The following is a 27,629-nucleotide window of genomic DNA, read 5'->3' as shown; positions in this document are numbered from 1 at the left end:
TGACCTACTTGCAAATCTGTTCAAACTATATTATTATTAATAATAATAATTTACAGAACTTTTATCACACTACAGTCTGAGTAAACTACAGGTCTAGCTGCTTGTGTACCAGCATTTTTATATGTCTTCCTAAGACTCAGAATATGCTTTTAATAGGATACTAAAAGCATACTAAACGCTTCACATTAGCATATTTTGACTGTTGTTTGAATATGTAATCAGCCCCACAGCAGAAGAGTCTCGTTGACTTGGTGTCATTAAAAATACATTGTATGCTATATTGACATAACAGAACTAAGTATTTCGTTCTACCTTTTCGGTTCTTTACCATGAGATGATGAAAATAACATGGAACCTCTTGCAATAACCAGCAGCTTTAGGGTGGCAGTTTTTCATCTCAAGCTATTTTATCATTTTGTTAAACTTTGTAGCATAAACAGAATACATAATCACTTTGAATGAGATGCCATGTTTAATCCAGTCATCTCATTTTATTTGTGCCTGCAGCACATAGGAATTAGAAGGTCCTCCTCAACGGAGGATCAATGCTTTATCTATCCTATTAGAGGAATAACAGATTACCTCCAAGTGGCTGTGCATTGCAAATGGGAATGTTGTTACTGTAGAGCTGACAAAAGTAATTTGCCCAAGTGTCTGGAAGAGGCATCTCTAGCCCATGTACACACTCAGAAGCTCTTTCTCATATAAAGTTGGGTGAGTAAGTGAACTTTATCTATAAGAAATAGTCACTTCAAATGTATTAACATCTTTTGGGAAAAACACTAAACTCCCTTTCCTGTTTCATGCTTGTTGTTTATTACCTGCATCCCAGCAACATTTAGATGCCCCCATTGAGATCAGCCTTCTGTTAGGTGCCCTACAAATAAGCCATGAGAGACTCTGCCAGCATCCAAAAGGTTATAGCCGGTGGCCAGAGATGGAGAGATTTCTCCAACAACCAAATTCTGCACTCCTAAGCATTAACCCAGTGCTCTCTACACTTTACCACACTCTCCCTCTTAGGCTATGTCTACATGAGGCCACGAAAGTCAACTGCAGATACGCAATTCTAGTTATAGCAATTGCAAAGCTAAAAATCAATAGATCTGCACTTGGCTTACTTGGCTGTCTATACAGGGGAAGGTCGATGGGAGAGCTTCTCCCTCACTCCTTGTGTCTCGCAAGGAGTACAGGAGTTGACTGCGACCTCTGAGAGGTCTATTTCACATGTCTCTCCTAGATGTGTGAAATTGGGTTAGACCCTGAACGAGTCTACCTTTTGGGGTAGTCACGGTTGATTTTCCAGGGTAGTGTAGCCCTGCCCTTACTCAAAAAGCCATCCCTGTGGAATCTCTCAGGCCAGAGAGGTACTTTTCAGTGTGAATATGAGGGGCAGAACCGGGCCTCTAATTTGCAATGCAGCTATCCCAAGCAGCATTTCATTAAATTATAAAACAGCAATGGTGAGAAAAGTTAATCATTAACTAATTTATGTCTTTCCATTAATGGGAATTGAATTTCTAATTATTTTTTGTAGGACACCATACTTTCACTTGAGTCTACATCATACACCCTGGGTATTGGGGATTTAAATCACTAGCTCAACAGAAAACATTTGAATATTAAATCCAATAGCAGGCTTCCTAAAATACAGATGTAATCCAGAGTTTTCTAAACCCCACATCAGTTTCTGACATTGCAGTTTCTTAGTCCTGAAGCCTTTACTTAACTAAGCTCAAAAGTCAGGTTTTTCTTTATTTTTATATACCTTTTGGTGTTATAAACACATCTGAATCCATGCCTGGGATTCAATGTACAGAAAACGTTCAACTGCAATAATTCATTGACAATAGTAATGTCTGTGAAGTTAACTATAACCAGGCTATGAGCTGTTGTAAATTAGAAACCCCTCACCCCATTCATTCCCACTCTCCTTGCAGAAGCAGAGCTATTAAAAGTAGCAAGTACTGTATTTCCTCTAATTCAGGTTTGATAGTATCTGCCAATCTCTCCACCCACACTCAGGAGGTGGTACAATTTAGGTGCTGCAAATTAAGCTTACCAAGGAGAGTTCTAAGACCAAATCCCAGGCTTCTCACGTATCAGAAATGGCTGAGAATGAAAGTTTAGCTTAACAGTTTAGAGCTATCAGACAGGAAATCACAGCCAAATGTAATCTCCAGTCCCTGGCAGAGAAAACACACCCACGGCGCTTGCTAAAAGTACATCTTGTTGCCAGTATGCCAGCCGTATCTGGCTGTTTGCTCAGTCTTGCACAAAACAAGTCACTGTTTTATCTTTTAAAACAAACAAAGCCGACTTCTCCTCCAGTCTATGTCTACACAGCAGAGTTATTTCGGAATAAACTATTCCGGAAGAGATTATCCAGAATAGCTCATTTTGAAATAGCATGGCTACACACAAAATGTGTACCGAAATAGCGCTCAGCTACTTCAAAATGATGATGCTGTGTAGATGTAGCCCAAGGCCCCCTATTTTGAAATTGGAGGCCCCTGATTTAGAAACAGCCCCTATTCCTCATCTATATAGTCCCGATTCCAAACTAGCTGCTACTCCTCATACAAAAAGGTTTACAGAAATCAAAATATACTGTTTGCTACTTCAAAATAATTTGGAAATAGCTGTTTTGCTGCATAGACTCTTGCAAAGTTCTTTCAAAATAGTGGCCTTTATTCCAAAATAACTTTGCTGTGTAGACACATCACTACAGTGTTAGCTGAGAGCCAGCTGTGTTTTAGCTCAAAGTGTAGAGGCTCCTGCGCTAAAGCTCCAGAGGTCCTAGGTTTGAGGCTGCCTATGGGTGGTTACATTAGTTTGTGGCAAAGCTCAGCTTGGCTTCAATGGAGCAGGATCAGGCCATAGAGACTATGGCAGGGTTCTACATGGGCATGTGAGGAACGAAAATAAGGTCCTTATTCTAATCCCAGACCAACCATGGGAAAGGCGGGTGTGGGGAGAGTAAATAGAACTATGATCCTGCCTTGACGCCCCCTTCCCTTTCTATCCCTCCCCCCAACAGGCCAGCGGGGAGGATGCTCCCTCTGGTAAACGACTGACATTGCATACAGTGCAGAACGGGGAAGAGATGAAAGAATTCTATTCACAGGGTTGAAGCACAATGCCCAGCAGGGCCAACAGGTGGGGTTGGGTGGGACTGGGGCCTGGCTCCATGCCCTGGAAGGGGTCAGGCCAAGAGCAGAAGGGTGGGGCCTACAGCAGTCAGCCCTTAATACTGCTCAGACTGCAGCTCTGTCCCTCCATCTCCCACCTCTTCAGATGCACATGGAGCATTGGAGCAGCACTGTTGAGGCGTGTCAAAGGAAACCAGAGCAGCAGCAGCAGAGCACTGGTCCCCTTTAAAATGCTAGGCCCAGTGCCACTGCCCCCTTTGCACCTCCCAGGTCTGCAGGGCTGACAGTCCCCTTCCTGCGGTGCCCTTGAGCTGCGGTAATTACTCACCATTTCTTATTCTAACCTAAATCTGAAGGCTCAACCTTGCCGTTAACATACAGTCTAGTGTCGAGTGTGCTGTCTAACACACCAGACTCCGTTAGAGCTTGTCTTTCTAATCACTTGGAATTCGCGAGCAATGGATAAAAAGGAAGAACGTGACGGAATGTTTCCCAAACTCTCTCTATCCCCTCTATGAGTTTCACTGCCGGTGCTCTACCTCAGTATGTCCATGGAAATCTTCCACTCCTAATCCTCACATGGCCCTTTCAGCTCTGACTGGTTTCTTTCACTGCCCCCGCCGAACGAGCCGTGTTACCGCCTATGCTCCAGAAGTGGCTGCTCAACACACATGGCAAACAGCAATGCAGAAGCTGGCCAACAGTCACTCATACAATGGCGAAACAGCAATGAGTGTCCTGAAAGTCATCCAAAACCTGTCAAGCCTACATAGTGTGAGAATTACTACGAAAAACAAACAGAAGCAAATACCTTCTGATGCCCCAGTCAAGTGAGCGCTATTTTCAGATACATGATAAGTTCAGAGAAGTAACAGAGAGGAAGCCGTGCTAGTTTATATACTATCAAAACAAAAAAAGCAGTCAAGTAGCACTTTGAAGACTAACAAAATAATTTATTAGGTGATGAGCTTCCGTGAGTCGTTGGTACTTTCCAAAATAGCCCGTGCTGAAAATTTAACTTTTCTGTGTCCAGCAGCAATCAAAAGGACACTTGTTCAGCAGCGCTTATAAGGGAAATATTTCCCTCTCTTGGTATCAAGGACCAGACACAGAATTGCAGAAGGCTCTGACTCAGACCTATTAACCCTGGAGTCTGCCTTTGAAAGGCTAGCCTAATTTTCATGTCTATTAGTGTTGGCCCCTCATCTGCATAGCTCCATTAGATTTCAATGGCCCTTAATATTGTAAATGATTACAATGCAATGACAGCAGAGAGAACCCTTATGTGTCTCTGTGACAAGTAACCTATATCAACCTAATACGTTATTTAGTAACTCACTCAAGGCTATGCTCTTAATGCTCTCATTTGCTTTGTAATCAGTGTTTGCAAGCAATGTTGTTATGGAAAGCAGCTGATAGCAGTGAATTCCATGGAGTTGCACACTATCATATTAACAGTGGAAAGTTAATTAACGTCCTAACCAAAGGCTTGTCTGGACAAGTTACGCAAATACATCTTACAGAGTGAATTCAGATAAATATAGTTAAACTCATGCAAAAAGTCATCTGCATGTTTGTTTTGATCTAAGAGTGGTTTCTTTCAGTTTAGCTTACGTAAAGTGGGAACAGGTTTCATTAAGACAAAATAAGCCCTTTGTATTGAAATAAGAGCAGAAACTTTCTTTGGCAATTGTTCAAACTATCTTGGTTTGAAGTGATTTAAGTGACACTGGTGCACCTCTATCGGATAGGCAAGCCCTACATTCCAAACCTGCAAGACCTTATGCATATTCTCATGGCAGTTAACAAAGTTGCTGGACCCATGGACAAAGTGGAGTAGTCAGGCTGACTCCATGCTCCCAGAAGGGGGCTGGGCTTCAGGATGAAGGGGCAGGCTGGGGGCATTTTGGCAGGACTGAGTATTCTTAAATTTGCACACTCTTTCAAGTAGAAAAAGTCATCTCATGGTGAACAGCTAATAACTCTCTTTCATCTGGAACTCTCTCATCCATGTACATCGGTAACCTGGCATGACTTTAGTTAGCTTGAGTACCACTTATCATAGGTGTGGCCAAGTTTCCTGTGGTCCCATAAAGCGTGTTTCCAGCCACCAGCCCTGGGTCTCAGTGTTCTGTGTTATTTAACAGTAATTTGCCCTTAAATATCTTCTAAGAGCCACATAGTTGAAGTGTTGGTAATGCTAGTAGACAATATTACCTCCTGCGGTCCTGCAAATTCTCTAGTTTGGCACCGGTCAGGTCCCGATGGCGCCGGACTGGAGAGGGTTGACCTGTACACACAAAAGCATTTGCAGGACTGGGCCTAAAGGAAGCACCTCCCATTTTAGTGGCTCTTCCTGTCTGCACAGGAACTGGGAGGTGTTGTTTTCATTGCAGGTGTTACCTTTTATCAAGCTGCCACACTAGAAATAGCAGAGTAACCAGAGCAGTAAAGGTGGCAGGAGGGACTAGCTGCCCTGAATATAAACATAAAGTCTTGCATACTAAGTGCATACCCCCAGCCATAGTACAGAGCAGCCCTCAGAGACTTAGGCTGCTCAGTGAAGTAAACTCAGCACCCTCCACTGGGTGTGTGAATGAGATAGAATCATAGAACTTTAGAACTAGAAGGGACGTCGAGAGGTCATCATGTTCAGTCCCCTGCCCCACGGAAGGGCCAAAAACTATTGAGAGATGCTGGACCATGCTTGATAGGTGTCTACCAGGGCTAAGACCCGACTTTCTCTCTTTTTTTGGCCTGTGTACATTTAATGGAAATCCACATTCAAGGAATATTTTTACAAAACCTTTCCTAACACTTGAAATAAAAGTCTACGTTGACGCCATCTGAAAGAGAGGGTTTTAAAGCCAAGCCCTACCTAATCCTAATGAAGGAACAAACATACCAATGGTATATTTGCTTCCTAGTAGAACTCTGGAGTTGTCATCCCATAAAATTCTTAGATGATGCAGCCAGTCATGTAAATTGTCGCAAGGGCTGAAAGTCTCAGAAAGGAGAACTTGGCAGCAGTACCCCGAAACTGACAAAATACCCGGGGCAGATTAAAAACAGGTGGGGCCCTAGGACAACACAGTCACAAGCTGACTCTCTTCCACCCTATATTAAAATATTAATGTATGGTCACCCAGCAAAATAACAAGCAGTTACAGATAAATTGCTGTTTTATATAAACGACATGACATTTCTTTTGTTCCATTAAAGTGAATTGCTTAAACAAAATGGAGTCATGGAGCTTTGGGGCTCTCACACCTGAGGGTTGGGGGGCAAGTGCCCCTTTTGCCCTTATGTCAAAACATCGCTGATAATACCCGGAAAGACAAAAAGATGGGCTTTCCGCTGAGCTGTCTAATCACACGTGCCCGTTTCAGTCAATCGTGGTAAAGCTCACAATCAATGCCATGTGTGAGCTTCAATTTCACTGAAAAGACCCTTGCAGGGAGGCTTTGCCAGGATCCTGGGCAAAGGGGAGGGGGCGGCTCCTTCTTCCCAGAAGGGGTGGTGTGGGAGGTAGCCAGCCCCAAGCACCACCCAGAGTGCAGCATGGCACTACAGCAGTGACTTAAAGGGCCTGGGGCTCCAGTTGTGACCGCTGTTCCAGTTGTGGTGGCCAATAGCACTGGGCCCTTTTGAATTGCCTGGTCCTGAGACCACTGCCCCTTTTGCCCGCCCCTTGGCAGCTGGCCTGGACCCTTCATATCCCACATATTGAAGGTTCCTTTTAGAAGCAAACCTACACAGCCCATCAGTCTCATTTATATAATTAATTAACCATAATCAGCACAAAAAGGAAAGGATTTCTTTAAAAGAAACACACACCCAGGCACATAGTTGATTTGCAACAGTTTAAATTAGCTCATCGCTGTGTAGTAAAATAAGATTTACAACCACTCTCACAGAAAGTAGTGATAGACAGAACAAAGGAGTCAATGCCCGGTGATTGCCCTGAAACAAACAGACAACAGAGGGGCAACTGCAGATGTCAAAATACAGAGAGAGGACTGTCCCAGGTAATGCCTGACAGCCTCAGGTTTTGGCTGGATTCAGGCTGTTAGCAGGTGAGGCTTTTCACAGGTGAATTGGCACCTGACACAAAACCAGACCTTGCTCAAACTAGTTTCTCCAACAGGGAGAAGAAATAAAACTGTAAATGGAGAAATGTGAGGTAATGAGCTCATATAAATGCTCAGGCACTAACACTCCATTTCCATGTGATTGTTTAACTTTGTGTTGTCCAGATTTTTTAAATAAACGGAGCAGATACAAACAAAGAGGAAGTGGGGTGGGGGGGGGAAGACCATAACATGAGGGCCATTATGAAGAATTAGACATGAAACAGAAGAAAATCACTGGTAATAAAATGTGAGGAATCTTCAAATAACAATGAAGCTCTTAAAATCTGAGACATTCTTTGTACTATTGGGCACAGCTGTGCCAAGGTGGAAATCTCGAAGTCTCACAGACTGGACCTATATCCCAATGTTACCAACCCAATTTCTCAAGGGCTGACTACATGGCACACAGAATAACTGCTGCCAGAAGGGAGATCAGTATGTTCACACCATAAATCGTGGCAACAGATTTAAAATAAGGCATTACTTCCTGATTGCGGTTTGCCATAACTGTGAGTCATAGTGAAATATCATACACACACCCATACATATAATGTGTATGTGTGTGTGGTTTCTAGCCTACATAAAATATATCCAGGCCCCAATCCTAGACTTTAAGCAGATACAAGGGTCCTTGTCTGTGTAATTTATTGCAGGAACGGGATCTAAGATTGTGCTTCAAGAACAAGGCAAGAAAGAAACTACACAAGAGCCCCCTCAAACCCTAACAACCATTCTGGAGGAGCTTGCAATTGTATCCAATAATAATTGTATCCACTTCTTTTCTCTACTGATACACAACTTACCATGCAATTATAATGTTGATGGCATAAGGTGATAATTTCTATGGCAGAAAGCTGAGTGACTGTCTCAAGTGGGGATATTACGTTTGTCCTGTGGAAGATAAGTTTGGGGACTGATAATTCAGCATAAAACATATACTAGGGCTAGAGTTGGAGAGGACTTGTGAGTAGAATTTTCTGAATTTTAATTCCCATCAATTCAGCCATGTTCAACCCCTCCTCATTAGTGCTTTGTTGCGACCGTTAACATTGCTTTGCTTGGAACCTTTGCCTGCAGGTTACTGGCCAATGTACACAACTGGAGAGGGGGGTTTGCTGACACATAGGTGCCAACATGATCTAGCAAGGGGGATCTTGACCCGCCCCCTGACTCTGCCCCAGGCCTGTCCCCCCCGTCCACCCTTCCCCAAGTCTCCACTCACGCCCCAACTCTTTTTATCCTCTCCCCAGAGCATGCTGTGTCTTCACTCCTTCCTCCACTCCATGGGGCTTCCAACTGCCATGGGACAGCTGTTTTGTGGTGACAGGAAGCACTGGGAGAGAGGGAGAGGAGCAGAGCAGGGAGGCCACCAATGGGCAAGAGGTGCCGGTGGGGAGAAAGGCAGAGGGGGAGCCCCAGAGCGCCTCTGGAGCCAGTGCCTACGTGTAAATACACAAAGATTCTTATTCACGTGTGATTGTGTGCACTCAGGTACGTCAGCAGGACTGAAGCAGTGCAGGCATTCACTGAACGGGATGTGGTTTGCATGGATTTGGGAGGAAAAGGAGGAGGCGCATGGGTGAGCACTGAGAAAAATATTCTTTCGTTAACTTTTTTTATTGGTCACAATGCCTAGAGTTCCCAGCACAGCCTGGAGACTCCATTGTGCTCGTGGTGCGTACACACCGTAAGAGACAGACCCTGTGCAAAACAGATTACAGTCCAAATTTACTCTATGCACAGAGGTTGGGAGGGGCGAAATGAGGCTCGTACAGGGGAAATGATGTGTCCAGGGCCACACAGCAGGCCAGTGGGAAAGCCAGAAACAGATCTCATTTCTCCTGAGTCCCAACCCAGTGTCCTACTCATTGGATAATGCTGCCTACAGTACACACATGCAAACAGATGATTGAACAGCCACATATTTTAAAATATAGGCTCCATTGGTGTCTACATGACAGAGATGTGGGTATCAGCACCCCTGCTTTAATGGGCTAGGAATCCAGAAAGCAACTCTCTCAGGTGATTTCTAGGTTCCTCCATGTTGTTTTAAGCCCAACAAAGACAACAGAACAGACCACAGTTACATCTCATTACCTTCTTTCCCATTGTTCCTTGGTGGTAAATTGTCCTTGCCAGTTACTATTAAAACTGCAGGGGCAATTGCAGTGCGTGAAGACATTGAGTCAAACAGGAGAGGAAAGATTTGAATATCTGTATTCATCATGCAGGGCTCTTCCCCATTTCTCACTGCATGTGAAGGTTGACTCCCCTGCACTGTCCCAATACAATAATCAGTTCCAAGACTGAGAGATCCATAAATCAAAACTAACAAAGATACTACAGAAAATAAGCAAAATAGCTGCACTGCTAAGAAAGAAGCCATTTCTTCTGAACATCGATACTAGATGTTCTTGAAATGGCAAACCAGCAAGGAATCTTATTATTTCTTCAACTGCACTCATAAAACTGTATGAGTAACTGTTCTAATACTTTCAAACTATATTTGTATTAAAGGAACATATTCTCCCATGGAAACATGAGTACTTACTGCATGCCACAAAGGGAAGTGCCTATGTGAGGTTTCCGTATTCTGCAATGGCATACACCTAACAGCATAAGAGTAATACAGTGAAATAGGCATTTTATTTCCAATTCTGACGGATGTTCATAGGTCTACCTACCGCTGCAGTAAGACAAGCACATTGGATTGCTCTCCCTACCACGCACATTTTTTATGAGTTAGCAAAACCTTTCGGCCACTTTGAAAGAAGACCTGTAAGAGGTGAGCAGCTCACAGTAAACTGTTCCTCAGAGCTAATCGGCTCACGTTAGCTGAATCCTACATTGCAGTTGACTGGCAGTGTCTTCCCTTGCCTTCCCTGGCCATTTCTAATGCTAAGATGCACTACCAATAATTAACAGGGAGACAGTTCCCAAACTTGTTGACACTGGTTGAACCTTTCTAGTTAGTCTGGCACCCTCAGGACTTGATTGGTGCCGAACGGGAGAATTTGCCAAACTATGGCATACTAATCTTCTCTAGCAGTATTATCATCACTTCAACCGCTTACGGGGCTCTTAGAAGATATTGAGGGGCAAATTACAGCTAAACAACAGCACAGAACACCCAAAGCTATACACAAACTTTATGGGACTGTGGGAAATTTGGCCACCCCCATGATAAGTGGTCATCTAGCTAACTAAAATCATGCTGGATTACAGATACTGCCGGACAAGAGAGTTCCAGATTAGAGAAGTTCGACTTGTATCTGATGTAGAACATGATAGGCTGGATGTGGCTGAGCAGAACGAAGCATTGTCTGATAAGCTCCAAAGCTTGTGGCTCTGGTATTTTGGTGACACAGGAGAATTTATTACCTCAGAAGGTATCTATTGTGTGTATTATATGCTCTCAAGTACGTATGTGCACACTGGGAAATTACAGTATGATATGCAGAAGTTAACAACAGCTGATGTTAATTGCTTTGGAGTTCAGTGAGGCTTTAGGATTCAGAAGGATATGAAAAGGCACTTGGGCCAATATTTTCAGAGGACATCTCAAAGCTCTGTACAGAAAAGCTCTAAGCCTCCATCTAGGCAGGTACATAATATTAAAAAAAAAAAACCAAGACTTTTTAAAATGAGACCCTTGATCTCACTTCTGTAAACGCTTATGACGTATTTAGCTTTAAGGAGATGAGCTCCCCTTTAATTTAAAGGGATCACTCGTGTGCAGAATTTAACACATTTGTAAATGCTTTGAATGATCAGGGACATATATATGTTCCTTACAGCATTTGTTGAAAAAAATCCTTGGCATGCACTTTACAGAATGGTCCTCAACTTTAAAAAAAAAAAAAAGCGGGGGGTGGGAGCAGGGTGGGAGGAGACTGCCATTAATAATCATGTGTACAGTTCCTTATGTCTTCACTAGCCAAGTCTCTGAATGACATCAGGGGGAATTTTACTTGACAAAACCACTCCGGAGGGCAGGGTCTTGAATGAAGATGTGCAGCTATTCTTCAGCAGTAAACAACAAAAAGGTTAATACAATTTGCATCCGGTAGCTTTTCTTTCAACATTAATCCTTTGAGCTCAGTTCAGTCCAATGCAGCAGTTTTAATTTTCCATTTCTTTCCCCATCAGGAGTTATTCTTAAACACTTCACAAGTGTTGTTCCACTGGGGCTGCGGTTTTGATATTACCCCAGGGCACTAAGGCCACAGATTTTGGTTATTATGCAGTTTTTAACTGTAGAAAGGGAGCCCTTCCCTAGCATTCATCTGTTGCTAAGGAATTTATATTTCCCATCCCAGGCTTCACCTCTTTTTCATAGCAATCATATACTCCCTTTGATGACCATGTTAATTGAAATGTCACTGTGACATTTCTTTCTGCATTGGAACATTGTTTTGTTCTTAAGAGGCAAGCAACAGCAAGGTGGGAGGTACCCAAACGGAGGTTGTCATAAGATAAGAGAATTAATAAATCTTGCACCAGCCTGCAAAATTGTGATGCTGATGAAACATGCTACATAGCCCAGCACAAAGCACAGGCTAAGTTTTGAATTCTGTGATTTGACCACATTCCCTATTGGAGTAGGATAGGCCTGGGTGACTTTAATAAGTTGTTTGTGTCTTTCAACTCTTCATCTAAAAGCTTGAGGGAAAACAAAGATTGATTTAATGAGGAATGAATTTAATGCTCTGAGAGTCATTCAGACTGCACCAATTAATCAATTATCCAAGTCGATTTTAAAACATTCATTAGTGTTTTAATCGTTAATCAATTGCTTGTTCCATTTATTGTGTGGTGGCTGCTTCTCAGTTTATGAGAAGAATGTGCATTGTGCAATGGAAAAATCCTGACTTTCATTGCCAAACATTGCAAAAGAAAAATGTGTCTGCCCCCATTTAATGTTCACAATCTTATGTCTAATGGTTAACAGACCAATTAAATACTTTCTGTAACTTCTATCTGGTAAGTCTATTAAAACATTTATTGGATATTACCAGCAACAACTGCTGCACATTTAACCTCTGAACAATGTTTCTGCCTTTGTGTCTCAGAACTTTTCACGTCAGAAATCACATGAGAGTCACTAGAGGCAGATCTGCTTTGAAGCTGTGAGTTACCGGTTAGGATAAAAACCAGCAAACTCTGTGTCCCACCACTCCTCCTACGTAAGCTGTGCCCTCCTTGGGTCTAAAGCTTGTGCGGCAGGGCCAGGGTGGCGGGCCCCTCAGAGGGAGCCCAAAAAACCAGAAGGGCCTGCAGGGCAATCAAAGGCAGGTGAGTGGGAGATGGCTCAGCCTAACTGGAGCCAGCTGGCCCCAATGACTGGACTAATAAGAGGCCTTTAAAACCCTTCACAGTGGGAAGGGTGGGGAGAGAGTGCGAGAGGTGAGCAGAGAGAGGCAAGGAGGCAGGAGCAGGGAGAGAGAACAGGTTTGAGAGCAGCAGGGGAGAGCAGCAGGAACACCGGAGATCACAGAGGGAGAGTGGGAGCTCCTACAGATCAAGAGAGGAGACCCATGACTGCTACGGCCTGCAGAAGGTACCGGGGGAATCACCTGGGGAAGCGGCCCAGGGAGGAGAGCTGCCGTGCCAAGGGGTAAGGGAATCAGCTCCTCCCACTGGCAGCTGCATGAGTGGGTGAGGGCCAGGTTCCCCCCAGACCACCCCTTGTCCCAGTGAGGGCAACAGGGCCCTTAACTAGTTCTAATGGACTGAACTGCTTGCCAGAAGCCCTGGAATAGGACTGACTTTGTCACACTTAACTTCACATTCAGAGGCAGAACCTGATCCAGAGCCCACTTATGTCAACAGGAAACTCCCTTGACTTCAGCAGCCTGTGGCTCATGCTCATGCTCCTCCATCTTTTTTGTTATTTGCTACACGTACCATGTAACAAAACTGACCTTCCGCCACAGCTTCTAGATCAACCTATGTCCTACCTCCCTAGGAATTTCACTTTGGAGATTTGGCTATGTTAAATGTGTTCTTTCAAACGTTCAACATCTGTAAACACCAAGAGCAGATGCTTTTTAAAAGGCAGATGCTTTTTTCACCAACCATTGAGGGAAAGTGGCCAAAAAAAAAAAAACAACCCCCAAATCTCCTAGTTAAAGTAAACTGGACCAGAAATGTTTTGTGGCTGTTGAAAGGAGTATGTGTGTTAATGGCAAGGCCACTAGTGGATGTATATACGTACTTTACAATCTGTCCTTTCATCAAAACCTATAGGATGTAGCTGTCGAGGTTTAGAAATGGAACAGTTTAAAATGGCCAATGCCCACAGAAAGGATTAGCACATTATCTTGTTAATCCACAACATTTACTTTTTCAGGCTTTATCAGAGCACATACAAATGTGATTAGTGTTCTTGCTTTGCCAAAGTGAGAGCTTGTTTATGACTCTATTTCCATGCATGGCCTGTGACAAATACAAAGTACTAGTTGGAACACAGCCAACAAGGGGGAAAATTCATCGTATTTTCAATATTTACAAATAATAAGAAGGACTTTTATTATTCTGTGATAAATTCTTGGCGGATGATCTCCTATAAATACACAAGCAAAAGGGGGCATGCAAAGCTCCTGTCGCTTTGCGTTCCTTTATTAAACAAGTGCTATAGTGAGCAATCCAAAGATGGTATGTCAGACCTGAATGGAATGGGTCACAAAGATCCCCTTGAGGTGGTCACATATTGCACTGTTCATACCATTGACCCTGCCTCTCTGCCCCTTAAGGCACCCCATCATCCTCTCCTGTGGAGCCAGAACCTCTGGACTCCTCTGGAAAGTCACAGCCCACAGCAGAGCAATACAGACACTGAGAGCAGCCCAGCTCTGTGAAGGCTCAGTCATAAGGACAGGACACAACAGCCAAATAAACACCCCCAGTGGGCCCAGAATGCCAAATAAATCCATCTCACTAAGCAGCAAGTTTATACAGAGTGAGCTCACAACGTGTGCCCCCTTTAAGAATGAAAGACAGAGAGGCACCAGTGTTGCCCGCAAAACAATTAGTTACACTGGGTTTATTAAGAAAGAAATGTGATTTCATTAAGTACACAAAGAAGGATTTAAGTGGTTGAAAGTGATAACAAAAGATCAAAGTAAGTTACTAAGTGAAATAAAACAAAACACAATACAACAACTAAGCTTAATATTCTAAGGGTAGGTCTACACAGCGAAGTTATTTTGAACCAACAGCCCTTATTTTGAAATAACTATCCTAGCGTCTACACAATGCAACCATTATTTCAAAATAATCTGTAATGACTTACTTTAGAAAGGATAAACCTCATTCTATGAGGAACAGTGCCTATTTTGAAACAGCTATTCCGAACTAGGCACTGTTTAGACAGACTGCGGCTAAAATGCATTCCGCTTTTGGAAGCAGAATGCAAATGAGCGAGATTGAAAATGCAAATGAAGCACAGATTTACATATTTCATGCCTCATTTGCATATTATTGAGAGATTTTGCTTCCAGAAGAGCCTTTTCTGGAAGCAAAACCAGCCGAGTGGATGGGGTTCCTTCAAAAACAAACCCTGTTTTGGAAAGAACCCTTCTTCCTGAAACAAAATAGGAAAAGGGGTTCTTTCGAAAACAGGGTTTGTTTTCGGAGGGACCCCATCTATGTGGCTGTTTTTGCTTCCATAAAAGCCTCAACCAGAAGCACGATTGAACAAGAATATACAAATGAGGTGCAAGATATGTAAATCTGCACTTCATTGGAGCCGCGCAGCCCATCTAAGAAGCTGGGGGGGAGGCAGTGGCTGACTTCACCTGCCAGAGCCACACAACCCCTCTGAGAAGGAGGCAAAGTAGGTAGGAGCAGTGGCAGTGTGCGGGCAGATAGAAGAACTTGTTGGCTGAGGCTGGTTACTCCTGGGTTTGGGACTGAGAGAGGAAAAGCCTGGGGATGGGGCGGCAGGTTTGAGGCAGAGAGCACTTGGGGATGGGGGGGTGAAAGTAACAAACTTTCTAAATCATACAAATCACTGTGTGTGCGCTGTTCTGAAAATAGGGGTGACAAAAAGTACAGTTTGATGTTATTTATTACGGACGGTCTCGTATGCACATGCATTGCGGCTCTTGAAGTATTCATTTTGTAACTGAATTTGAAAGAAAAAAAAAAAAAGGCTCTTCCCTCTATTTCAGTTGCAGACCCCTGGTCTAGATGAAGCCTAAATTGTGCTAGCCTGTAACAGCCCAGGGGGTGGGGCGGGAGGGAGGAACTTCTCCTAATTCTCTCGCAGCCTGTCAATGGCCAATCTTCCTCTGCCAGGAGGGCAAGAGAAGGCAACCTAACCACCAAGGGACTCCCGCAAAGCAAAGCAATTCCCTCAGGTGCCTCATTAACCTGCTTGCCATCTTCTTTGCAGTGCCACAGCAGCACAAAGGAGCCAAAACAAGAGCAAGGTCTGGCCTTGCATACCCAAAATTACAGATGACTGAAGTTGGTTGATTTATTTTGTTTTACTTTTTAAATCAGTTATCTCCAATGCCACACCCCTCCTCAGTTGCACAAGTGAGCTATATCAGGTTTCCTTTATTATCAGAATATTTCATTCTGACTGAGGTTTCCACTTGCCTGGATCATGGTAAATATTCTTTCAAGTCACACAGCAGCAATGCGAGTTGGGTAGAAAAACACACATACCAGTAAATAGATGCTTGTTTTTCTGCCTAAATGTAAAAATTTAGTAGCAAGCTGTGAATTACCTCCCTTTTGTTCTTGCTATGTTATTATTTTGAAGTGGCTCAGGCCTGGATGATGCTATTTGTCTGCCTGCTTTTGTTTTCTTTATCAGCTTGCTAGGTGATATGTAATTAAAAAGTCCTGTTTTACCATCTCACTCACAGATCTTTCCAGATAACAGTGAAACAGAAATGCAAGCAAGCTTCTACTGTTGCAAGCTCTTTTTTGTATTTACTGAAATGCTCCCTTTTGCAGTGAGGAGGTCAGTATCAGAAATGGATTCATGCCACAAAAGCTAGTATATGGTATTAGTAAAATGAGCTTAGAAAAAAGAAGACTAAGGGAAGATATGATGGAAGTATATAAAATCAGGACTGGTGTGGAAAAATTTAAGAAGGAAAACTTATTTACTTGTTCCCATAATGTAAGACCTAGGGTAAAGGCTATAACAAATGAAATTAATGGGTAGCATGTTTAAAAACAAAAAAAGGAAGTTTGTCTTCACAGAGCACATGGCTGGCCTGTGGAACTCCTCACCAGAGGAGGTTGTGAAGACCAAATGTTTAACAAGGTTCAAAAAAGAAATAGGTGAATTCTTGGAGGACAGGTCCATCAATGGCTATGAGCCAGGATGGGTTGGAATGGTGTCCCTAGCCTCTGGCTGTCAGAGGTTGGAAATGTGTGGCAGGAGAAAGATCACTTGTTCTGTTCACTCCCTCTGGGGCATCAGGGTCTGTCGGCAGACGGGATACTGGGGTAGATGGACCTTTGGTCTGAGCCAGTGTGACCGTTCTTATGTTCTTAGATGCTGCCATGGGAGTGCAGAGCATTGTGCAGGCATAGGACAACAATTAACACAAGAGCTTTCAGTCAAATCATAGAATCCTAGGGCTGGAAGGGACCTCAGGAGGTCATCTAGTCCAGCTCCCTGCCTAAAGCAGGATCAGCCTTCCAAGCACAGTCCTTCCACATATCACCCCCATTTCCCACTGATGTAGCCTTGAGGCACTTAGCACTTTGAGATACGTCTACATATACACTAGAGATGTCAAGTGACACAATTAGAGGAAGCAGATTCATTTGTAAAGGCTATTCTAGACAGCCCCCACACATTTGTTCAAACTCCCTGTGGTGGTCCTGCCATCATCTTAAGCTCAGGATGGGCAAAAGAAAATCCCTAAACTTTCCCCCCAAGTTCTTCTTGTCTCCCTCCTGCCACCACCACTGTCCTTCACGTCTCTCAGACCAAGAAAACACCTTGAACTCAGCCCCCTCTCAGAAGCCACATGTCTAGATCGTTTCTGCATCATGCTGAATGTGCCTACACACCACCTCTAAGATACAGCCCCTCCTATTCATCCGCACTGTGAGAACTTTCCTGGAGACTTTCGTCCCTGCATGTACTGATAAGGCTACATCCTCCTCTTGGCCCTTTACAGAAGCTACCTTACCTCATTCAAAATGCTGCTCAGGCTTCTAGCTCCTCAGTGTGACCACCTCACCTCTCTCTCAGCTATTCTCAGGCCCTTCCCTGCTTGCCCCTAACCCTTCCTCTCACTTCTCATACGCTACCAACATATCAGCCCCTAAGTCTGATCACACAATGGTGCCAGCGTTCACCGCCCACTAGTGTCATTTTCAGACAAGTATGTTCGTGTTTTCTTCCACTCTGCCCTTCTCATGTGGGAGTAAACATCTGCAATGCTATCTCGTTTTCCTCCAGATCACTCTTTAAAAGGCTCTTTTGTCATTATATCCACAGTAATATTGACAAAAGCTAGTCAGCCAGGGCCACTGCCTGTAATGTGGGACTGTATCATATTATTTCCTTGTCCTCCACACATCCATCTGTCTTCTTTGTCACACATTTAGATTGTATGCTCATTGGAGCAGCGGCCAACCTTTTGTTCTGTGTTTGTACAGCATTTAGCACAGCGGTCCAGGATTGGGAAGTCTAGCTGCTGCCACAATAAAAATGCTGATGAACAATCAGCATTACAAAGCTCGTGTCCTACTCTTCTACCAGGGAACAAATATCTGCAGAGCACTAGACAAGCAGGTACAAATGGGGCTTAAGAGAGACATCAGTTACCTGACTCATTACAAAAACAACTTCCCCATCTTTGATATTTGCAGGAATGACACTCATCTCACTTAACTTCATTTGCTCCTATTAATTTCAGGGGTCTCCCTCCTTCCCAGTTTTTTTTCTCCTCTTCTCACCAGCATATATGTACCCCATTTTTCTCTTTTTTGCTCCAGAATCTGATGAAGTTTACTTATTACCTCTTGCTCAGCTGCAAGGCCTCACCTTAGCAGGAAGCTCCCCCACATCTTACAAATATGGTAACTGAGAGCTTGTAATTAAAAAGAAAAAAATGTTTCAAAACAATATGCCTGTGAAACCCAACAACCCTGTATGATAAAGCCAAGTTGCAGACTTTCAGGATAAACATGCCAACTCCTGGAATAGCCAATGAACAATCTGTGGATCAAAGGTGCCAGAATAGGAGAGGTGAGGGGATCATGTTCCCCACCTCCATTTTTACCAGCCATAAGGGCAAATAATGAGGGGAAAGGGGCGGAGAGGAATGAGCAGGATGGAGCAGCTCTTGGGGCAAGAAGTTGAATGGAGAAATGTGTCTGAAAGACAGATGTATAACTCAGTGGCTAAGGGAGAGAGACAAAGAATCTTCCTCTAGTGGTTGGTTCATAGACAGGACAACAGTTATTTTGTTAGCTTCAAGTGTGAGGGTCAGGGTTCAAGTTGTGCTGACTCATATGAAAGCATCCTCATATTTGAACATGCTGGGATTTGTGTTTCCACTTTTTTTTAAAAAAAATAAAAACCCAGATTAATTCACACAGCAAGGAAAAACCCAATACGTTTAACAGTGAAAAAATATTGTAACCTATGGCAGAAGGTGCAACAAAAGATGAATATACCACATTTTTGGTCATTTATTTATGGATTTCAATGGTGTATGTCATGCACTGTGAGGCTGGAAAGTTGAGTGGTATAGCCAAAGGATGACCACCCCACCAGATTTCAAACCTAGGCTTATGGTTCCTAGACTCACGTCTTTGTCATGCTGATGTGCAGCTCAGACCTGCTGACTTGGGGTGAAGGCCTGTCCTGCAAATTATAAGGTTTGGACCAGAGTTACAGCAGGACTCTGGCTCTGACTCATGTCCCTAATAGGGTCATAGAATCTCAATCCAGCGTGCTTGCTGACCGGACTCAGAAAGATGTGTGTGTGTGGATGGAAGCGGGAGATAGGGATCAAACCCTGAGTCAACTTTGGTTGAGTGGAGCCAGGACTGTCTACAATCCAGCACAGAGCTCTTACTGCAGCATCCCGGTGAACAACCTCATCCAAATTAGCATCAGAAAGAAAAAGAAAGACCGCAAGAGTATGGGAATGTGTTTCCTGCCTGAGGGTGAAAGCAAAAAGCACAACTGGCTCTGCTCAGAAGCACAGATTGCAGAAGGGGAACAACCACTGTTTCTAGTAAAAAGGAGGTGTTGTTTTGTAATTAAACTGAGCTCAGGATAGTGATGTTATTCTGCGTAGTCCACATGGCTGTGCTAGCCCATCAGTAAGGAGATGACCAGGTTCCAAAACTGGGTCAGACATGGGCCCATGAGCAGAACTGTGATAGCAACAACTTTCTTTTCTCTGTCACAGGAGCCCTTTGAACTACCCCTCTCTGGCAGGTTACTCATGGAGGATTATTTGGGGGAGTGCTTTATTGTCCCACCCAGTTAGACACATCATGAGATCACAGGCAATGACTGAGCAAAATCATAAGATTTCCACATGTTGCTTTGTGGTGCTGCAAATATGTTGATTATCATCAGCAGAGTACAGCAGACCTTGCAGCAGTCAGAGCAATCAGCAGAGCTCAGTGGAGCTTTAATCACTTTAAAAAAAAGAAATCCGTGCTAGATTCTGGTTACACGCACACACGCGCGCACACACACAGCCTACACTTTGGGCCTGTACAACATTAACAGCCCCTTTTAAACATCCCCAAATATCAGCTTTTTTTGGGAAGAGCTGAAGGGTTCTAAATATTAAAAGAAAACCATTCAGCTCAGAACACTAAAGAGGCTTGCTCAATAACAACATTTGGGACAGCAGGAAGATTTACAGGGCTCACGAGAGGGAAATCCTATGACCCTCAAGACTCAACCATTCTGCATTCAGACAAATACACATTTCCACTCTTCTCTTCGCCTTCTCTAAGAATTTTGCAGCTGTTCCCAGTGCTGTGCTCACCAGCCTGCACCTCTTACCCATCCTCTTTACCAGCTACGTTTTATGCACACTAAATATCATTTAAGGCACACCTGCTCCAAAGCAGAAAGGCCTTTCAATATGAATATTGAGGTTTTGGCCCATTCCTGCCTCATAACACAGCATTCAAGCAGCCCAAAAATTGGCTTTATGTGAGAAGGGAGATGCTTCTAACCATAGTTAAAGTGTATTCAGGTTAGTGACCTCATTCCAGGGAAACCCTGTGGCTGTGATAGCCCATGAATAAGGAGACTGTGTAACTACCTCTGTACCTACTCTGTAAGCCCATGAATAAGGAGACTCTGTAACCACCAAGGGAATGAAGTCAACCATCAGTCTACTCCTGTCACGTGATGGGAAGCAAGGGCATAGTCCAAGAGCGCTGGCCAGAGGAGACGTTGGTCGAAGTGGACTTGAACAGCCTGGACGTCCTTCTAAGGAGACATGAACTGTACTCAGCTTTGTGTCTCCTGCAGAATTGTCTGAGAATAAGTGAACCAACCCAGGAGCCCTGACCAGAAGAGAAGCTGACAGAAGTGGGCTCAAGCAACTTGGACATCCTTCAAAGGGGACATGAACAATCCTTAGCTTTCTGCCTTGTGCAAAAGTGGCTGAGTTAGCAATAAAAAAGAAGTTCTCTCTGTTACAGCAGCACGTAAAGTATCTCCCTAAGACATCTGAGTTCCTCACAAAGTGGGCATTTACCGGGAGTAATATTTAACAACAGTAATGTGGTCAAACCTCCAGCAGCAATAACAGCATGATTCTTCTAAGAACACCCGAAGGATTTTACATTGGCAAAAAAATAATCAAGTCCTGTGCCCTCCAATTTATCTTTTGGTAAGATTATACTTTTGAATATTTCGGAGTAATAATCATTTCCACCTTTGATCCGTTTGTCTCTTTCGCAGCCACCCTCCAGGGAGAGCAGATAAACTTACTGTCGGACAGTTGCAGCTGCTTTCAGTAGTAAAACCAGCCTGTTTCTTCAGTGTTATCAAATGCCAGCCTGGGGCCAAGCCTTAGTAACACAGCTTTGACATCTAACCAAGGAGTAACATAACGTCTTCTGTGAAATAAATAAATAAACCTTTGTCTGCAAACACAGAGCCCAGCAGCATGTCAGCTTCCTGGGGAAAAGAAAAACAGGCAAGAGACTGTTTGTAACCAGCCTCTTGAAACAAGACAGCAATTTCTCCTCAGTTTCTGAGAGCCTAGAAGGTCCTTAAAAAGAAACCTAATATACCACTAGTAACAGAGAGATAGCCGGCTTCTTTGTTTATTTTTTTTTCCTAATATACCTCTGTTCTTTGTTGTTGTTGTTGTTTTTAAATACACCTACCAAACACTTGCAAATAGGCTTCATTTTACACCTGTAAATGCCCCCATTGAGTACAAGTGTGTGTGCGCGCGCACACATACATGTAACTCCAGAAAAAAAAACTCCACTGACCAATGGACAGGATGAGTTGACACACACACACACACACACACACACACACACACACACACACAAGGAATAGAAGTCACATCACTTAACCCACTATTGAGATGCACTCAGACCCTGCAGTTATAAGTGACGCCTAAGACCTAGACCTGGGCAAAAAAAAAAAATTGATTTTCCTCCTCTACAAAAAAGGTTAAAGTATTTGAAACTGTTCTGTGACCGAAAGTCCCCCGATGTTTAGCCCCTATGCATTGCTGTGATGATCTTTGGGCAAAACATGCTGTGCAAGGGATCCTTTAAAAGCTGCCAAGACGTGGCTTGATATTCCTGTGCAACGTGAGTATGAAATTCATATTAAGAGTTATGAACACAGGCTGAAATGATGACTACAGCGTGCTTCCCAGAGGAGTATGGAGAGTGGCTAAACTGGCTTCTCAGAGACAAAGGAAAAGGTGATGCTGCTAGCCAGGCCTCATGAAAACTGAGGGGCAGTCACTGCCAAGTGCCTGTTCTTTGTCAAGGAAGCAGGATAAGACCGGCTGAGTCTACATTTTGGCAAACAAAGACATGGATTCTCTCTCACTGGGAGACTCCTTCTCTCCGTCCTCACAGCTGGAATTAACTCTGTCTAGGGGTAACCCTCAGGAAAATGCATTTCAAAGGGGGCTCAACTGTAAGAGGGAAATAGTTTCAGAGCTAGGGTGACCACACTGATCTATGACAAGTACAGGACACTGCCCTCGAGGGATGGGGAGCTGCTGTTCCATGTCGGGGCTCGTCAGCAATGGGGGCAGCTGCCTCACAGTGAGCCACCAGAGATGGGAGGTCCACAGCCTCCTAATGAGGGGGAATAGAGGATGAGCTGTAGAGCTCACCAGCAGTGGGAGCAGCCTCTGTGGCATGCCAGGGAATGGGGCAGCCACCCAAGGGAGGAGTTCCCTGGTAATGGGTGCTGCTGCCTGGAGACACCAGGGGCCAGGCAACAGGATCTCCACAAAATATGGGACATTTTCTTAAAAGTCTTAAGTGAGACAGTTTATATAAGGGACTGCCCCAGGAAAAACAGGACAGATGGTCACACCACTCAGAGCAGTAGCTGTGTTAATCTGCAGCTTCACAAAAAACAAGCAGTCCTGTGGCACCTTGAAGACTAACAATTTTATTTATTAGGTAATGCGCTTTCATGGAAGTGGGTTTTACCCACAAAAGCTCATTACCTACTAAATAACATTGTTAGTCTTTAAGGTACTGCAGAACTGCTTGTTTTTATAAGCAGAGAGAGCGAAAACACCCCTCAACTTTTCTCCTTAGCTCGCTCTCTCTTCTACCTAAGCTGACAACCCTTTCACTTTGGGGAAGATTCTGAGCAGAGAATTTGGTCATCCCTGTTGCTGGAAACATGTTGTAAGGATTTGATCTTGAGCCAGGTCTAGCCTGTTAGCTGCATATAGCATCTTATCTTTGTCTCTCTTGTAACCATTTCTGACATTAATGGCTTATGCTTGCATTGACTTACAAATCTCTCTTTGTAGTTAAATAACCTTTTTTATTTTAATGAAAAGTAATTCAGTGTTGTATTTAACCTGAACTGTTTGGGGAACTCCAAATAGCAAACTTGCATATTGACCCCTTACAGGAGAAGTGGACCTCTAATGTCTGAACTGTCCAGGAGAGGGCTGAACAAACAGTGCAAAACATATATTTGGGGGACAATTCAATACTCGGATTATGTTGGGGTCACCCTGGGAGGAGTAGCCAATGCTGCTGGAAGTCAGAGTGTGGCTGGTATTTGCTGACTGCTTGTGGGGTCAAAACTGCTGGACCAGGACTGTGGCTATACACAGACATGTGACCTCCATGATGCTCAGCTCTTTATGAGCTACAAAATCAAAGCCTGGTGAGGTGCCCACTTCCATGCAGCAGGAGTGGTGCAGCCTCACCCTGGCCCAGGATTCCACCCCAGAATGTGAGAGTTTCCCATCCTGAATGGGGACACAAAGTCAAACTTCCAAAATTTTTGAGAACTGAAAAGCCAAAAATATTAGGTTGGGTCAATGAAAGCATTCCATTTCTTTTTAAGAGGGTGGGAGTTATTTTCAATTGGCTTTTTACTGTAAATTAAACTTAAATGGCTCAATGGCTTTTGGAAAATATCACAGTGATGCATTCTGATAATTTTAAAACTTTGTTTTTTAAATGGGCAATTTGTCAAAACCAATTCCTTCCTGCAAAATGTACTGTTTTTGATGAAATGGCATTTTTAACTGAAAAAAAAATAGGAAACAAATGGCTTTTTTAGCCTATGTTACACTCCCAAAAAACATTTGAAACCCCATGATGAACCCTACCTCTGCATCTAGGCTGTGTCTTTGCCACCCGAAAGATCAACCTGGGATTCGATTTTTGTGTGCCTAGTGGGGACATGGAAAGTCAGACTATCAGGGGGTCAACAGTCAAGCTTCTTCACTCCTCAATCTCGTGAGGGTGGCCAGGTAAGTTGATTGTAGATAAGTCAATTCCAGCCATAGATGGAATTGTGTATCTTCAAATAGACTTTAAGGTGTAGCATAGACCTGGCCTCAGTGACCTACAATCATTCCTTTATCTCAGTTCCTATATCCTATGTCCTCATTCCTGTATGTCCTATAGCAGCACAGTAAACTACTGCAATGAAAGCAGCTCCTGGGCTTTTTGAGGCATTCACTGCTAATCTGAACACATATGTCATTAACGCCACAATGCCACCACCTCCACTCATGTTGCCTCCTCTGGAATATGTGCATTCTCGCGGTCTAGGTCCACATTAATGACACCTGGCAGAATCATCAGGGCACTCCTGTGGAAGCTTAGCGCAGGAGAGTTGGCATGTGTGCCAGACAGACGAGCTCTTTCTTTTACATTTAAAAGCAAACATACAAGTGAGCTTTCAAGTTTCTCTGCAAAAGCAAAAGCGAAAAGGATAGCAAGGACACAGCCCCGCAAGCACTTTTCAAACATCAAACAAAAAAGCCTCCAGTGTGTTCTCCCTGTGTGATGCCTTTGTTCATTCATCCCAAGCCCGCAGGCACATTTCTTATGACACACAAAAGGTTGCCAATGCTGTACGGACAGATGTAATAACTACACATGAATTACACATCTGCTGGTCGGTCTTCCTAGCCTTGTCGGTCTACTAATCAACTTCATTTTCTATTGAGAGCTGTTCTTCAGAAGCTAGGTGATAACTCATTTGGCAGTGGGATGTAGGAGAGAGCTGCTCCAAGTCTGCATCAGGATTACACAGCTGACTGTCTGCTCATTGATCCATCACCGTTATGTACACTTGAGGACGTGGATTCTCCAGTGGCAGCTGGATTCTGGTAGGTACATCTAAATCTGGGTCTGTGTGCATGCCTGTTTCTTTCTCCTCCTCCTCTAGGTTGTCTATTTTTATTTCCCCTTTGGCTACATTCAAGGTTATGTTTTCCTTTCTCCCCCTGCCTGTCCATCTCAATCGGTTTGTATAGTTGTGCTCCATGGAGCGCTGCACTTGCATATTTACAAAAGCACAACTGCACTCTCTGGAAGATGCCCAGCTTCCAACAGACCTCTTGCAGTGGAGGGCTTTCCTCCATTTCCCCCTCACCTTGGCAGGGAGGGCATCTTATGCCACAGGAATTCTTCCTTTTTCATTCATCCCTCCCCCTCAGGCCAGATTGTGAATCCCTCCCTCTCATCAGTTGGGAATTATTTGCAGGAGGTACCATATTGCTTTCAGCAGGAGAACGCGCGTGCATGACTGACTAAAGGTATTAAGGGTGTTTTATAGGTTAGCATTTATACAGACACCAATCACTGTAGCATTTGACACCACATTTAAAATTCTGAAATAAAGGCTAGATTCCTGAGGAGAATGTTCTCCTTTTTTAGGGCGTACACTCAAATGGAGCCCGCAAGAAAATACAAAAGACAACGACCTTGGACAATGTGGAGAAGATCTACTGAGACTGACGGATAATAACTGGGTACTCCTGGAGCCAACTAGAAGTTTGGGCCCAAGACAAAGTAAAGTAGAGGGGACTTGTAGATGACCTATGCTCCACTTGGAGTATAAGGGTTCAAGCCAAGTAAGACACCCCAGGGATTAGAATTCACGCATACATCTGTGAGTGGGGGAAGGCAGACACTGCTCCTCCACTCTAAGACCCCTCTTCACACCAGCCAAGACTAGCAAGATGACCCGGCCCAGAGCACAAACAAGAATCTTTGGGGATGTGAATATTCTTCCTGTTCCCCAACTCCCAAGACAGACCCACCATAGGATGTGTCTACACAGCAAAGCTATTTCAGAAAAATGGTCACTATTCCGAAATACCTTTGTGGGCATCTACACCGCAAAACTGCTATTTTGAAATATCAGACTGCTTATTTCAAGAGCTGTATACCTCATTCTATGAGGAATAGCCTCTATTCCCTGCCTACACAGCTCCTATTCCGAAACTGATATTAGGGGCTATAATAAAAGGAATAGGGGCCATTTTGAAAGAAGCTTACTCCGAAATAAAACTGCTTTGTAGACATAGCCCCAGCGCACTTCCAGGGACACTAATCTGAAATAGGCTTTATTACGTGTGGACGCACTTATTTTCTAATAAGTTTTGCTTATTCTGGGGCTCTTCTGTGTTGTGGACATGTTATTCTAGAATAGTTTATTTGGGAATAATAACTCCAGAAAATCTCCAGTTATTCTGGAATAACTCTGTAGAGTAGACCTACCCATAGTGCTTAAGTGGTAAAGAGTGGTATCCACAGGAGTGAATGACATGCAGATGTAACTTACAGTTACATAGCAAACTCAACCTTCCAGAGCTTTATTCCTCATGCACCTGAAAATCCCACTTCAATCAGTGAAACAAAGGGCATGCAAGGAAGCAGAATTAGCTCCTAAATCTGCATTTGCCTGAAAAGCAGGAGAGCCTTGGACTTGGCACACAGATGTGTGATACTGTTCCACACCGGTTCTTCATTTTCAATCAATCAAACATAAAATGTATTGGTACACATCTGTGGCAAAGCCTGTATGGAGGCTTCCTTCTGCAAGACACTAATTTTAGGGTTTGACCCCTGAGTTTCACATTGTTATTGAATCTGGAAACCAGCAGACTCACTGCAGGAAGCTGGTATGTCTGCTGCTTTGACAGCGCATGTTTCATCTCCCTCTTGCACACTGACAGAGGGACCCTGCAGTGCCGCAGCGAAAGAATGACCCAGCACAACCTCCCTCTAACCTGCCCTTTTGCTGGGCAATATTAATACATTAAATATTTCCCATGTGGCACACAAGACTGAGCTTTTAATTATTTTACCAACAAGCAGCTTGGGAACCGCAGTTCATCAAAAGGAAATAGGAAGGCAAGGCACATAGATGGTAGATAAATGTAAAAGTCACGCCTCTTTCTTTTGAGTAGATATTCTGTGGGTAATGTGGGTGTCAGCCTTTAAAATGCCTGGTGAACATAAAAGGAAACAGTGCTAAAGATGATTGGAAGGAGGTATAAAGGTGACCAGTAAGGGAAGAAAACATTCCCCTTGGAATGGGTAACTACTCCAAGCCAGATACTTTTCTGACTAATCTCAAGAAAAGCAGAAGATATACCTGGAATCAAAGAAAATAGTGACCTGTAGTTTGAAATTCTACCTACTAAACTAGTGTCAAGTAGCGGAGGGGTAGTCGTGTCAGTCTGGATCTATAACAGCAACGAAGGGTCCTGTGGCACCTTATAGACTAACAAAAAAGTTTTGAGCATGAGCTTTCGTGAGCACAGACTCACTTCATCAGATGCATGCTCATGCTCAAAACTTTTCTGTTAGTCTATAAGGTGCCACAGGACCCTTCATTGCT

General features: G+C 43.7%; 1 protein-coding gene and 1 long non-coding RNA gene across 6 annotated transcripts in view; one reads left to right on the top strand and one right to left on the bottom strand.

Annotated features, from left to right (window-relative positions):
- The window catches only part of ERBB4 (erb-b2 receptor tyrosine kinase 4), a 932,933-nt gene that overhangs the window by 381,035 nt on the left and 524,269 nt on the right, over window positions 1-27,629 (bottom strand). The window lies entirely within an intron of this gene.
- On the top strand, window positions 12,752-27,443 carry LOC142016835 (uncharacterized). The gene is made up of 4 exons (XR_012646399.1): window positions 12,752-12,845; window positions 24,109-24,240; window positions 24,946-25,107; window positions 25,658-27,443. It is a non-coding gene; the product is annotated as an uncharacterized LOC142016835 (long non-coding RNA).

The sequence above is a fragment of the Carettochelys insculpta genome, chromosome 8 (assembly GCF_033958435.1).
Source record: "Carettochelys insculpta isolate YL-2023 chromosome 8, ASM3395843v1, whole genome shotgun sequence".
Classification (NCBI taxonomy): domain Eukaryota; kingdom Metazoa; phylum Chordata; order Testudines; family Carettochelyidae; genus Carettochelys; species Carettochelys insculpta.
This window is presented reverse-complemented; position numbering and strand designations above follow the sequence as displayed.